We start from the raw sequence: 11,409 nt of genomic DNA, 5'->3' as shown, positions 1-11,409 counted from the left end.
GCACAGTGTACATTTTAGTTTGTTTTAGCTGAAAGTGCATTCACCAAAAATTATACTGGGGAAAAACACGTTTATTTTCTTTATGTGTAGTTTTGGAGTTTCAGAGGGTTCTGTAGTGGGACCGATGGAATTCATCTTGTTCTTTTCCCTCGCAACTATTTCATGCTTACTTGGACGGTTCTGAGATCAGATGAAATACAAAATAGATCCTGTATGAGGGATTTTGTCTATTTAACATAAAAAAATCAGGTTGAAATTGATTTTTTATTGCTGATTTGAAATGGGACATTTAGCATGCCGAGAAAATGAACTAAGCCCTAAACTTGCCTCTAAGTGATGACCTAGTCGACATTAAGAGGTTAAATTGTTGCCGTTATTAAAGCTGCTCTGCTGTAACACCAGGTTATACCAGTAGATGGGAGCAGTTTCTAGTGTCACTGGGAGGTTTAACAGGAGGAACTCTGTGCTGGTTTAGGTGATGTGTTCCTGAAAGATTTCTGGGATAAGTCACATGTTCATTTATAGTTCATCAAACAATAAAATAAAGGCCTAGCTTACAAGAAAATATATCACTTGTACTTCCTACTTTTGCCTATGTCATTTGTGGCACATTGCAAACATGTAAAGACAATTTGTTAGTAGCAGCAGCATTTTAAGTTATGTTTAGCATGCAATGTAAAGAAATGATGCTGCTGATCAAAAGCTGGAATGATGGCATTGATATTATTGATTGGTTTCTGAGGGACTAATAAAAAGAAATAAAATCTCTTCAGTCTCAAACGCAAATAAATTATGCACTGCAGCTTTTCTTTGTAGTTTGCCCCACTGAATGATGTCCCTGCTGATTTTAGTCTGTGGTTGCGGAGCAGAGGTGTGTATCGGTTAGCCACAGTCAAATTCAAACAAATCATCTTTTCCATCAGACACTAGGTGAAACCCACAACCACATGACAAAAACAACTAAAAAAAGAAAAGACATTTAAGTGAATACCATGTACGCCCATGACATCACCTCATTGCTACCAACTTAATGACTTTGTCATTTAAAAAAAAAAAGCCTGACAAAACATTTCTGCGCAGTCGTACTGATCAGTGGTGAGTCTGCAGACACAGAAACTGTGCTCTGGCTTCAGTGAGCAGTGGTGCACAGGAACCATTAGAAGACGGGTCCACTCTGGTCATAAAGGGATGGGCTTGGTCAACAACAATAGTCAGGTAGGCTGTTGGGCCTACGACGTGGAAAGTAAATAAGCTAATCAAATGAGTGATTTGGTCATTTGATATCTGTGTTAATGAGCAGTTGAATCAGTGTACCTATGATAGGTGAGCGTGTAACCAACCTTACATTCTCCTGTCCATCTCTCTTTTAAAGAATGAGAAATCTTTTCCACATGCACAGTGCAAAGAGAACTCAATGGTTGAGACTAAACAGCTGTGAAAACCATTTGTTGGAGACGCTGATCAAAAAAGAAAGCTTTAGTTTGTTAAGGGAATTGAATATTGGACCGTGGACCTATATGGACAAAGGTCATGTGATCTGATAAGCCCAGATTTTCCTGTACAATGAGCACATTAGCGTAAAAAGAGCTACTGTTGAAGTGACACCATCATGTTTTCTGTGTACTGAGGATTGGGGTCGCTTTAGCAAAGTTATGTGGCCGATCGTGGCTCAAGAGTTGGCAGTTTGTCTTGTAACTGGAAGATTGCCGGTTCGAGCCCTGGCTTGGACAGTCTCGGTCGTTGTGTCCTTGGGCAAGACACTTCACCCGCTGCCTACTGGTGATGGCCAGATGGGCCGATGGCGCGATATGGCAGCCTCGCTTCTGTCAGTCTGACCCAGGACAGCTGTGGCTACAACCGTAGCTTGCCTCCACCAGTGTGTGAATGTGAGAGTGAATGAATAGTGGAATTGTAAAGTGCTTTGAGGGTGTCAAAAAGTGCTATATAAATGCAATCCATTATTTTAAAAAATTAGGTCAGGGCCAGTTTTTACATAAGTAGATTTTTTTTTGCGTTACCTAATGGCACAGGAGAGACAGAGACAGACAGACAGACTTTTATTTTTAACAACACACTTTTTACCAATAAATAAAGATCAAGACATCACAAGTTTTGTCACAAAGGGAAAAGAAAACAAAAAACAAAACTGTCACATGAACATAGATCTGAAGTACAAATGGCCATCTATAACAGAACATACCACATTCCAGCACCAAAGAGAAATGCCAGTGGAGACCAACCCACTCCACAATTTTCAAAGACAGACTCCAACATAACAAACAGTGGTTCAAGGTGTTTACATTCAAGAAACATGTGAAAAATGGTTTCTGTTTCCTGACAAAATGGACACGATTCACTTGCACCTTTTTTAACCTTGGACACAAAACTATTAGCAGCAATGGCCCCGTGCAAAATCCTCCATTGTAGATCACCTGACCTCTTATTCAAAAGGGGTTTATAAAAGACGCACCATAGAGGTTTTTTACTATCCTCAATACTCTCCATACAGTATCTGTTCTTCCACTCAATTTCCTTTTATTTAACCATTGCACAGACAATTTATATAACAGTTTTCCACTCAACATGTGAAAATCGGAGTCTTTTTGGTTCACAAGCATTGGTCCTGCCATGCCTGTAAAATCAATATTCAATCCCAATCCTGGAAAAGGATCCCTTTCATCAGGAATCTCCAATCCACTGGAATAGTCCAACAGCATTTCCTTTTCAAATGCAGTTAACCGTCTAAGCCACGAGTCCAAAATACACCTGATAATCCGATTAGATGTCACACCAACCAAAGACGCTGCTGCTTCTGTGTTCTGAAGGTCTGGTCCTCCACAATTTGTCTTAGTTTGACAACCTTTGACTCAAGCAGTCTTTTTGCAAAAGCAAGTCCTGTTCCATCATGTGCATCCAGCCGGGCTCCAAACAACAACGGTTCCTCTAGAAGCCAAAACAATGAAGAAGTAGTTTCCAGTCTTTTCCATGTGAAAATGGTCCAAGCTTTGAAAACTCCCTTATAAAACAGTGGCATGTCAAAAGAACATATCAAATTACAATTTAATAAAAACATTGAAGCATCCAAGCCCAACTCTCCTATTCGTCTTAAAATAACACTAGTTACTGGTTTCCAGAAAACATCTTGTTCCCTTCCAATCAAGTACTTCTGAATAAACTGCAATCTGAAAGCAGCAGTTCTGCTCTCCAGGTGAACCAGTCCGTGTCCACCTTCCTCTTTGGGCAAAAAAAGCACAGCCTGGGGTATCCAGTGTCGGTTATCCCCCAAAATAATTGGTCAACAGAGATTGAAGTTTAGACAATAAGCCAGGGCTTATTGTGGCTCCAGACAAGCTAATCAATGCCACAATACAGAAGCAACTAAGTTGTTTAATAATAACGGATTGGATTTATATAGCACTTTTCAAGGCACCCAAAGCGCTTTACAATGCCACTACTCATTCACTCTCACACTGGTGGAGGCAGCTACAGTTGTAGCCACAGCTGCCCTGGGGCAGACTAATAGAAGCGAGGATGCCATATCGCACCATCGGCCCCTCTGGCCAACACCAGTAGGCAGTAGGGTAAAGTGCCTTGTCCAAGGACACAACAACCAGGACAGAGAACCTGGGGATCGAACCGGCGACGTTCCGGTTACAGATACGCTTCCCAACCCCCTGAGCCATGGTCGCCCCAGCCATGGTAGTTTATAATCTAAACCCTCCCTCTATATGACATCTGGGTTAATAACCATCTCCACTTCCCTAACTTCCCCTCAACTGTCCCCAACACCCCTTCCCAGTTCTTGTTTACCATATCCTCATCCCCCAAGTACACACCCAAATACTTTAGAACCACCCCTTTTCCACTTCAAACCACCTGGAAGTTGCGGGAGTCCAGTGCGCCAATCCCCTATTGCAAGAGCTTCGCTCTAACAAAAACAATAACATCATCAGCATGCAGATAGGTTAAAAGGCATGTTAAAACCTGCTAAACTCATACCAGCAATAGAACACCTAACATTATGTAACATCGGTTCAATAGACAGAGCATACAACATACCAGAGAGCGGACAAAGGAGAGGGAGAGAGAGGTTTCTGCCCGGATGGACCCTGCTGTTTTCTCGCCCCTGACTGTCTTCACTACTGGTGAACTAACTGCTAACTGCCCGTTTCTGATTGCCCCACTAACAAACTCATTGGACTCGTGAGTACTAACTGGAACTAAAGTGCACATATTTTGTTTATTGCTCAGCTTGAGTGAAGCGGCCAACAGTTTTAAGCCTCACCGCACCCGAACTTCGAATCAGGCCTGCAACAAGCACTGTGCTACCGGTGTAGTGTGGACAGGTTAAATATTCAAATGTACACTGTCTCCTGACTCTGCGCAACAAGCTTGGTTCATTTTAGAGTTTTTCTTTGACTTTTAACTTTATGACTGTTGTGTTGTGTTTTTTTATTAAAATGCACTGAGGACACACCAGTAGCCGTGGGACCTTTGGTGATGGTTATTTTCCACACTTGCTTTGCTGTACAGCACCTGGGGTGTAAACTTCATTTTTGTGTGGTTTTCAGCTACTGGTAAGTCCAGTTCAATGTATGGTTTTATGTAATCCAGGACACTGTTAAAGAATAGGCTGTGCCACAGTCAGATTTCATCTTTTTTATCTGTTGTTTAATTGTGATAAATACAAATAAATGATATATTGATATTGGAGCCAATCTGCCTCGGTGTTGAGTCCTTAAACCTGTATCTTTTCTAGTTTTTAAGAAGATTTTATATTAACTGGGGGTGAAATACCCCTTGGTGGCATTGTCATTGTATTATTTTGATATAACCCTTGTTGACCACTTGGTCACATATACTTGTGGCCACACCACCATGAGCACACCTGATCTCGATGTTATGTTTTTTAAATACCATCACCAGGTTGCATAAATGTTCCCACTGTAAACCTTCACCAAAGTCCACAGAAGCAAATTTAACCACTCAGCAGCCAAACTGGTAATACCTGTCTTAAATATGGGCTAAGCTCTGTGCATTAAAGCTTAATCAAAATATCAAACAAATCAAACAGAAATTGGCTGTGTGCAGGCAGGCAGGGAGAAAGGACCCAAAATCCAGGACTCGGAGGCAAACGTAAACTCAACAAGACTTTATTGCTGATAGCAACAGAACAGGAACTTCACTAAACTGAGAATCCAAAACCGAACTAAGCAGGCAGACAGAACACAGTTAACGTGAGAGTACGATGTGACACTGAGCAAAGGCAAAATAAAACAGGAAACAATACACAAAGACGGAGACTAAGAAACACGGACTTTAAACGGGCAGAACTAAACCTAAACCAGAATAAGCTGGAACATACTAAATAATACTAATCATCATCATCATCATCTCCTGACAATAGATCAAGAAAATAACTAAAAATACAAAATCAAACCAAAACATGAGAACTCGAAATGTTGGGTCAATTTGACCCAGAACCGTGACACTGCCAGAGCCAAAAAATGAACTGAAAAAAAGTGCAATTACTCTAATGTCCACTTGAGGCTCCAAAAGCGAATTGGTTCCCACAGACAACCACGTTGTCCAGAGCAGTAAAACAACAAGTACACGGACCATCATCTTTACTATGATAACAATGAGCTGAAACTGTCTGACCCTCATCTTTGACCTCCCAACCCCCATGAAGAAAACACAACATTACCTGTGCTTCGTCTGTCTGGTTGTTTTTGATGACTGGATGCTTTGATGTTGTACTTGACATGAGTCAGGATGTCATCTTCTCCAGTTTCCTCTTGATCTGCTGAAATGATCCAACATTAAAAAAAACTGTTCAATTAGATATCTAAACAGAGATTACATTTAAGAAAGCACAGACACTGTGCTCCATCCCCGCAATTTGGACATCACAGAGTTACTCGGTAAACTGAGATTTTCATCGAGCATGGTGCTCAGACTTAGCCAGCATGTACTGTACATGTTTGGTTGAAGATTGTAACCCCTTTGTAGTGGAGACCTGTGTTTGGACATTGAGAAGAGGTAATTTCTACATCTCTTAGTGCTGTTTTGCCTGCGTTCTGCCTCTCTCTGTATGACCCACACACAGAGGGATTCAGTAGCTCTGAACATGCTAATAAGCAAGACGTCTGGGCAAAACTGCTTTCCGCTGATTCTCTGCAGCTTTTTTTTCTCTCTGTGCAACATTTCCTGGCATTTGGAGGTTGTCTGTTCAGTCTGCCTCTTTACTCAGAATCAATGAGATGTCACGGAGGTTGACACGCAACATGGCGCCTGTGTTCGGCTTGGCCGCTGTTGCTGCTCCGTGTGTTTGTCGACTGCTTCAGTCGACACCAAAGTCCTTAGAAGCAAATTTAACCATTTAGCAGCCAAACTGGTAAAACTTGTCCACATATGGGTGAGGTTCTGTGCTATAAACTTTAATCAAACTATCAAACAAACCAAACAAACTTCCAGAGATGAAAAAACTGACAAAAAATGCAATTACTCTAATGTCCACATGAGGCTCCAAAGGTGAATCAGCCACCACAGACAACCATATTGTCCAACGCAGTAATCCAACAAAACAACAAGTAAAATGCCCCCCATCTTTACTACGATAACAAGGAGCTAAAACTGTCTGAACCTCACCATGAAGAAAACACAACATTACCTCTGCTTCGTCTGATTGGTTGTTGTTGATGACTGGATGTTTTGATGTTGTACTTGACATGAGTGATGATGTCATCTTCGGTTTCTTCTTGATCTGATGAAATCATTCAACATAAAAAAAATTGTTCAATTAAATATCTAAACAGAGATTACATTTAAGAAATTTGTTACTGCACAAACAGAAAACTCCATGGCAGCAATGTCACATTTTCAGAGAGGTAAGTAATTGATAAACTGAGCTCCATGCAGCACAGTGCAGAGACATATTGCTCACATACCCTATATCCACTGTTTAGGTGGTGGTAACCCCTTTGTAGTGGAGACACGTGTTTGCTCATAAGTAAGAGGACATTTATACATTCCTTAACTCTGCTTTTCCTGAGTTATCTCTGTATGACCCACACAGAGACATCCTCTGATGCTTTTTATCTCTTTGTATGACCCCAATGGGATTGGCAACACTACCGTGTTTGGAAAGAATAGATTGGGCTTAGTTCTAAAAATGAGTCAAGTAACATGCAAGCATGCATCAAGTAACAACCGCACACATAAAAGTGCAGGAAGTTTGATTCTCACCTTCAGGTTTTCTGTGAACACATTGTTTCACCAGCAGAACCAGTAACACCAGTAGAACCACAGCACAGACTGATCCAACACATGACAACACAGGTATGAGAGGGGAACCAGGGCTAGCGATGGAGGCAGGAGGAGAAGTGGATGTAGGTGGAGGTGTGGATGTAGGTGGAGGTGTGGATGTAGGTGGAGGTGTGGGTGTAGGTGGAGGTGTGGATGTAGGTGGAGGTGTGGTGGTGTGTTCCCCTAAAATAAAGCAAACACAGTCATTAAGTTGTCGTCACATTGTGAATGTTGAAAGCTGCAGAAACACAGACAGGTGAGTGTGTCACCTGTGACAGTGATCCAGCTGGATGGAGACTCTCCATGACCGCTGATGTCACACTTGTAGAGGCCTTCATCAGACCTGGAAACATGCTGGATGGTCATGTGACCTGTAGGCTGCTTCCTGATGAGGGAGCCATCTTTATAGAAAGCAGCTGGGAGGTTGGAGGGAGTGGTCTTTGTTTTACAGAGCAGAGTGACGTCATCTCCCTCCATCACAGGGAGGACAGGACTCTGCAGGATCACTGATCCACCTCAACACAGAGACAAACTACAGCATTTCATCCATTTACACACAGCTTCATCAACACTAACTCCACACACTCAGCTTACCAGTGACTGTCAGGTTAACCATGTTACTGATGGGACCCTCTCTGGACTCACACCAGTAAACTCCACTGTATGATTGGTAAACAGTGATGTTACATGAAGAACCATTTACTTCTCCCCACCCATCTCCACACTGAGTCCTCTGTCGTTTGCTTGTGTTTCTCCTCAGAGTCCATCCAGCAGAGCTGTCGTCCTCCTCACAGCTCAGAGACACAAAGTCTCTTTTAAAGAACTGAGAGCTGCTGGGACTCACAGTCAGACGAGCTGTGAGGGTTAAAATGAAAAACTTATAATTTTATATGTGATAAAATGGTAAAATCAATGTTTTGCAGAATCCTCATTTCATCACTTTATATGTGCGCTACATTGTGAAACATGAACCCAATCAGGTCATATCAGTGAGCATTTCTCAGGTTTAAACTGTGACAGAAGAAGGTTACTGACCTTGGTTTGTTGTGCAGCTCAGCAGTGAGATCAGAACTAAAGAGAAATGACACTCAGGTTGATTTGAGGTGAACATAAAGAACAACTCCACACAAACAGCTGACAAACACACAAACAGCTGTGTTCATATATCGAGTGAATGATTTGATCTTTTCACTGCCTGCTGTGTTTCCTCGACTCCTGAGTAAAGATAAAGAGTCAGTTCAGACCTGCAGTTGGTCTTCATGGTGTTTTCAACGCTGATAGAGCCTCTCAGTCTCGCTATTGTTCTCTAAAATCTAAAGAACTATGGATTTGATCAACTGGTCAACATGCAATTGACACTCTATTATTGACAAGAAGCCTAGGTGCAGGAGCGCCTGAGTATCCTGGAGGGATGTTCCCTGCTGGATACATGATGAACGGGTGTCAGAAGTGACGTGTTGTGTTCTTGGCCGGACTGTCTATCAAGGATACTGAAGACATCTACCTATTCGGCACCATGATAACGGGGTTCTTCCTGTTTGGAGCTGGCTTGGCCCTGCCTTATAAGAAATCGAAGAAAGCTGTAACTACTGTTGAAAACCCACCTGGCTTGCAACTATGATCGAAAGTGTGGGAAGAGTGGTGAGAGCTCAGACTGTTCTTACTGAACGAAAATATGGGAAATATCTTGGAAGAGCTCACAGCTCTTAATTCACTAGCTGGGCCCACATCCGCATTTCTGTTTGACAGCGTTTTAGTAGGAAAAAGTGATGCTTTGACATGAAATGAGCTGCGGTTTGGGGAAGGGCTCAAAAGGGGACTGGCGATGGCTCCCGGGCCTGGCAGATCCACATTTACTAAATAGAAGTGAAGCAGTTGAAGAATGGAGACGAAGGGAGGGAGGGTGGGGCACGTAAACGAGAACGATCAGCTTGCAGAACTAGGGGAGCCTATATAGATGACAGCTGGAAGGAGCGTGTTTGGAAGCGTGGTCCTGCTCCTGAAATTCTGATACATGCTCTCCAAAAGAGAGATACACCTGAAGACCAGTGATGGACATTAAAACGACTGAAGAATTAATGCAGTTTGTTCACCCTATTTCACATAACCAACATCTCTCATGCGGATACACCCCCACCCCAGACGGCACCAGCTGCTTGAAGGTTGACAACAACATTCTTCCAAGCGATAGGATAACGAGACTGAACTGACTCTCTGCCCTACTCCTCAAGGCCGCCTGCGTAGGCTGTGGACTTTTGGTCTTTGATTAATAGGCGAAAGGACACTTTCTCAGGCTGAACTCAAGAAACAAACGCACAGTAATACTGATATGCCCTCACAATTGCCCTCCCTTCTACGGATCCAATGCCTCCTCCCACCTGATAGGGACAGCAGCTCAGCCGGAGGCGCGATGAGGTAGCAGCGTCCATGACCCACTGTGCTCATTGGCAGATGCTGCTTGTCTGTGTTTCATGGTGTTATAGCGTGATGATATCTGTGCTTCTTTATGTGCTATGGAGTGTTTTTTTTTTGTTTTCTGCCAACAGGGGAGTCATTATGAGCAGAAATCCTTATTTTTTCTCCTGAATTGCCCCTATGTGTTACATATTTCATTGTCTATCCTTTTTTGCTACTTAGCCAGGCCTGTCTCCCCACTGTTTGTATATTGTATGTATGGTTGACTAGGTCTGTCATCTCAGCTGCAGGCAGCTGCAACCGACAAATGCAGCTTATCCTTATTTCCTTAACTTGAATTCAGCCTGATTTGTTTTTCATGTCTTCTCCTCCATCATCAGTTATCAGGAGAGCAGACAGTCAAAGTACAAGAATTCAAACAAACACAGAGATTCTACTTACAGAGCAGACACAGCACAGATGTTTCCTTCATCGTCCTTCTCACTCATTTGAGCTTTTTTTCATTTCTGTCACTGACACCAAGTAAAGCCCGCCCTCTTCCTCTGAGCACCAGCTTTCTATTGGTTCAAACACTGAAGCAGAACACAAACATTTTCCTTTGTGTAAAAAACCCTGAAATTAAAAGATAGTGGTTTAAAGCTTCTATGCAAACAAAGACCAGGAAAACATAAGTGTATACAGAAAATCCACTGTTGTCTATAAAGAAAAACATATATACACAAGAAATGTTTTCACACAGTCTGATTATATTTAATATCAGCGATGCTCTCTATCATTCATTATTTCACATAAATGAAAATGAAGAATTTCAAAAAGGAAAGAGAATGAAGTCCTTTCTGCTCTCAGTGATCTGTAGTTTGGTTGATAAACAAATCCATGTCCATGTAGTGGACGTCCCCCTCAGTGAGAGAGGCAGATATGAGCTGAAACACAGGAATCAAACCAGGGACGCTGCTGTTATGGAGCTGAACTGGAACCATTCAGACACCGAGGCCCTCTGAACACATTTTAATTAGAGCTGTGCAGAGACACATGAACAGACCTGAACCCCAGACTACAGATAGTGACACGGTATGCTGGTCGAGTATGACTGAGCTATGACTGTTTTGGATTTCCAGATCAGGTTGTAATAACTTTAATAAACTAAAGAAGAGCTGATCAATTTTCCAACACAGTGTTGACTTCAGTTTGATTGAACCAAGGTTAATTCATCTAAACATTACAAAAACAGACAAAAACATTCATTTTCCTTTATGGGTGATTATAAATTAATGAATAATGAACGAATAAGCCTTTATTTGTCACATGAGAACAGTTTGAGAACAGAGAAAAACAAAACACCTCAGCACAGAGAGCACGTGAATCTTCACACCTTACAACATATAAAGGATGTGCATTGGAGGTGTTTTGAGAGGGGTAGGAGGGTGTGTGTGTGTGTGTGTGTGTGTGTGTGTGTGTGTGTGTGTGTGTGTGTGTGTGTGTGTGTGTGTGTGTGTATCCTGTGTCAACTGAAGAAAGTGTCATTTCACCCACTTTTAAGAAAAAGTCAACAGGCCTCCATGTTGCGTTCTGTAGCAGTCTGAGTACTCACAGCCCGTCCACAGCAACACTAGATGGAACAGGATGATAGAATCACAAGATGCAATGGATATGTGCAAAATGCTGAGTATTGTGCAAAAGTAACTT

The 11,409-nt window shown here is 42.2% G+C and overlaps 1 long non-coding RNA gene across 1 annotated transcript; it reads right to left on the bottom strand.

The window, feature by feature from the left end:
* Window positions 1–3,617: 3,617 nt before the first annotated feature.
* Window positions 3,618–7,471, bottom strand: LOC120728280. The gene is made up of 3 exons (XR_005694681.1): window positions 7,249–7,471; window positions 6,674–6,766; window positions 3,618–5,806 (listed from the first exon to the last, which is right to left on the bottom strand). It is a non-coding gene; the product is annotated as an uncharacterized LOC120728280 (long non-coding RNA).
* Between the last annotated feature and the right edge of the window lie 3,938 nt (window positions 7,472–11,409).

The sequence above is a fragment of the Simochromis diagramma genome, unplaced genomic scaffold (assembly GCF_900408965.1).
Source record: "Simochromis diagramma unplaced genomic scaffold, fSimDia1.1 OVJJ01000341.1, whole genome shotgun sequence".
NCBI classification, from domain to species: Eukaryota; Metazoa; Chordata; class Actinopteri; order Cichliformes; family Cichlidae; genus Simochromis; species Simochromis diagramma.
Note: the sequence above shows the minus strand (reverse complement) of the source record. Positions and strands in the feature narration are given on the sequence as shown.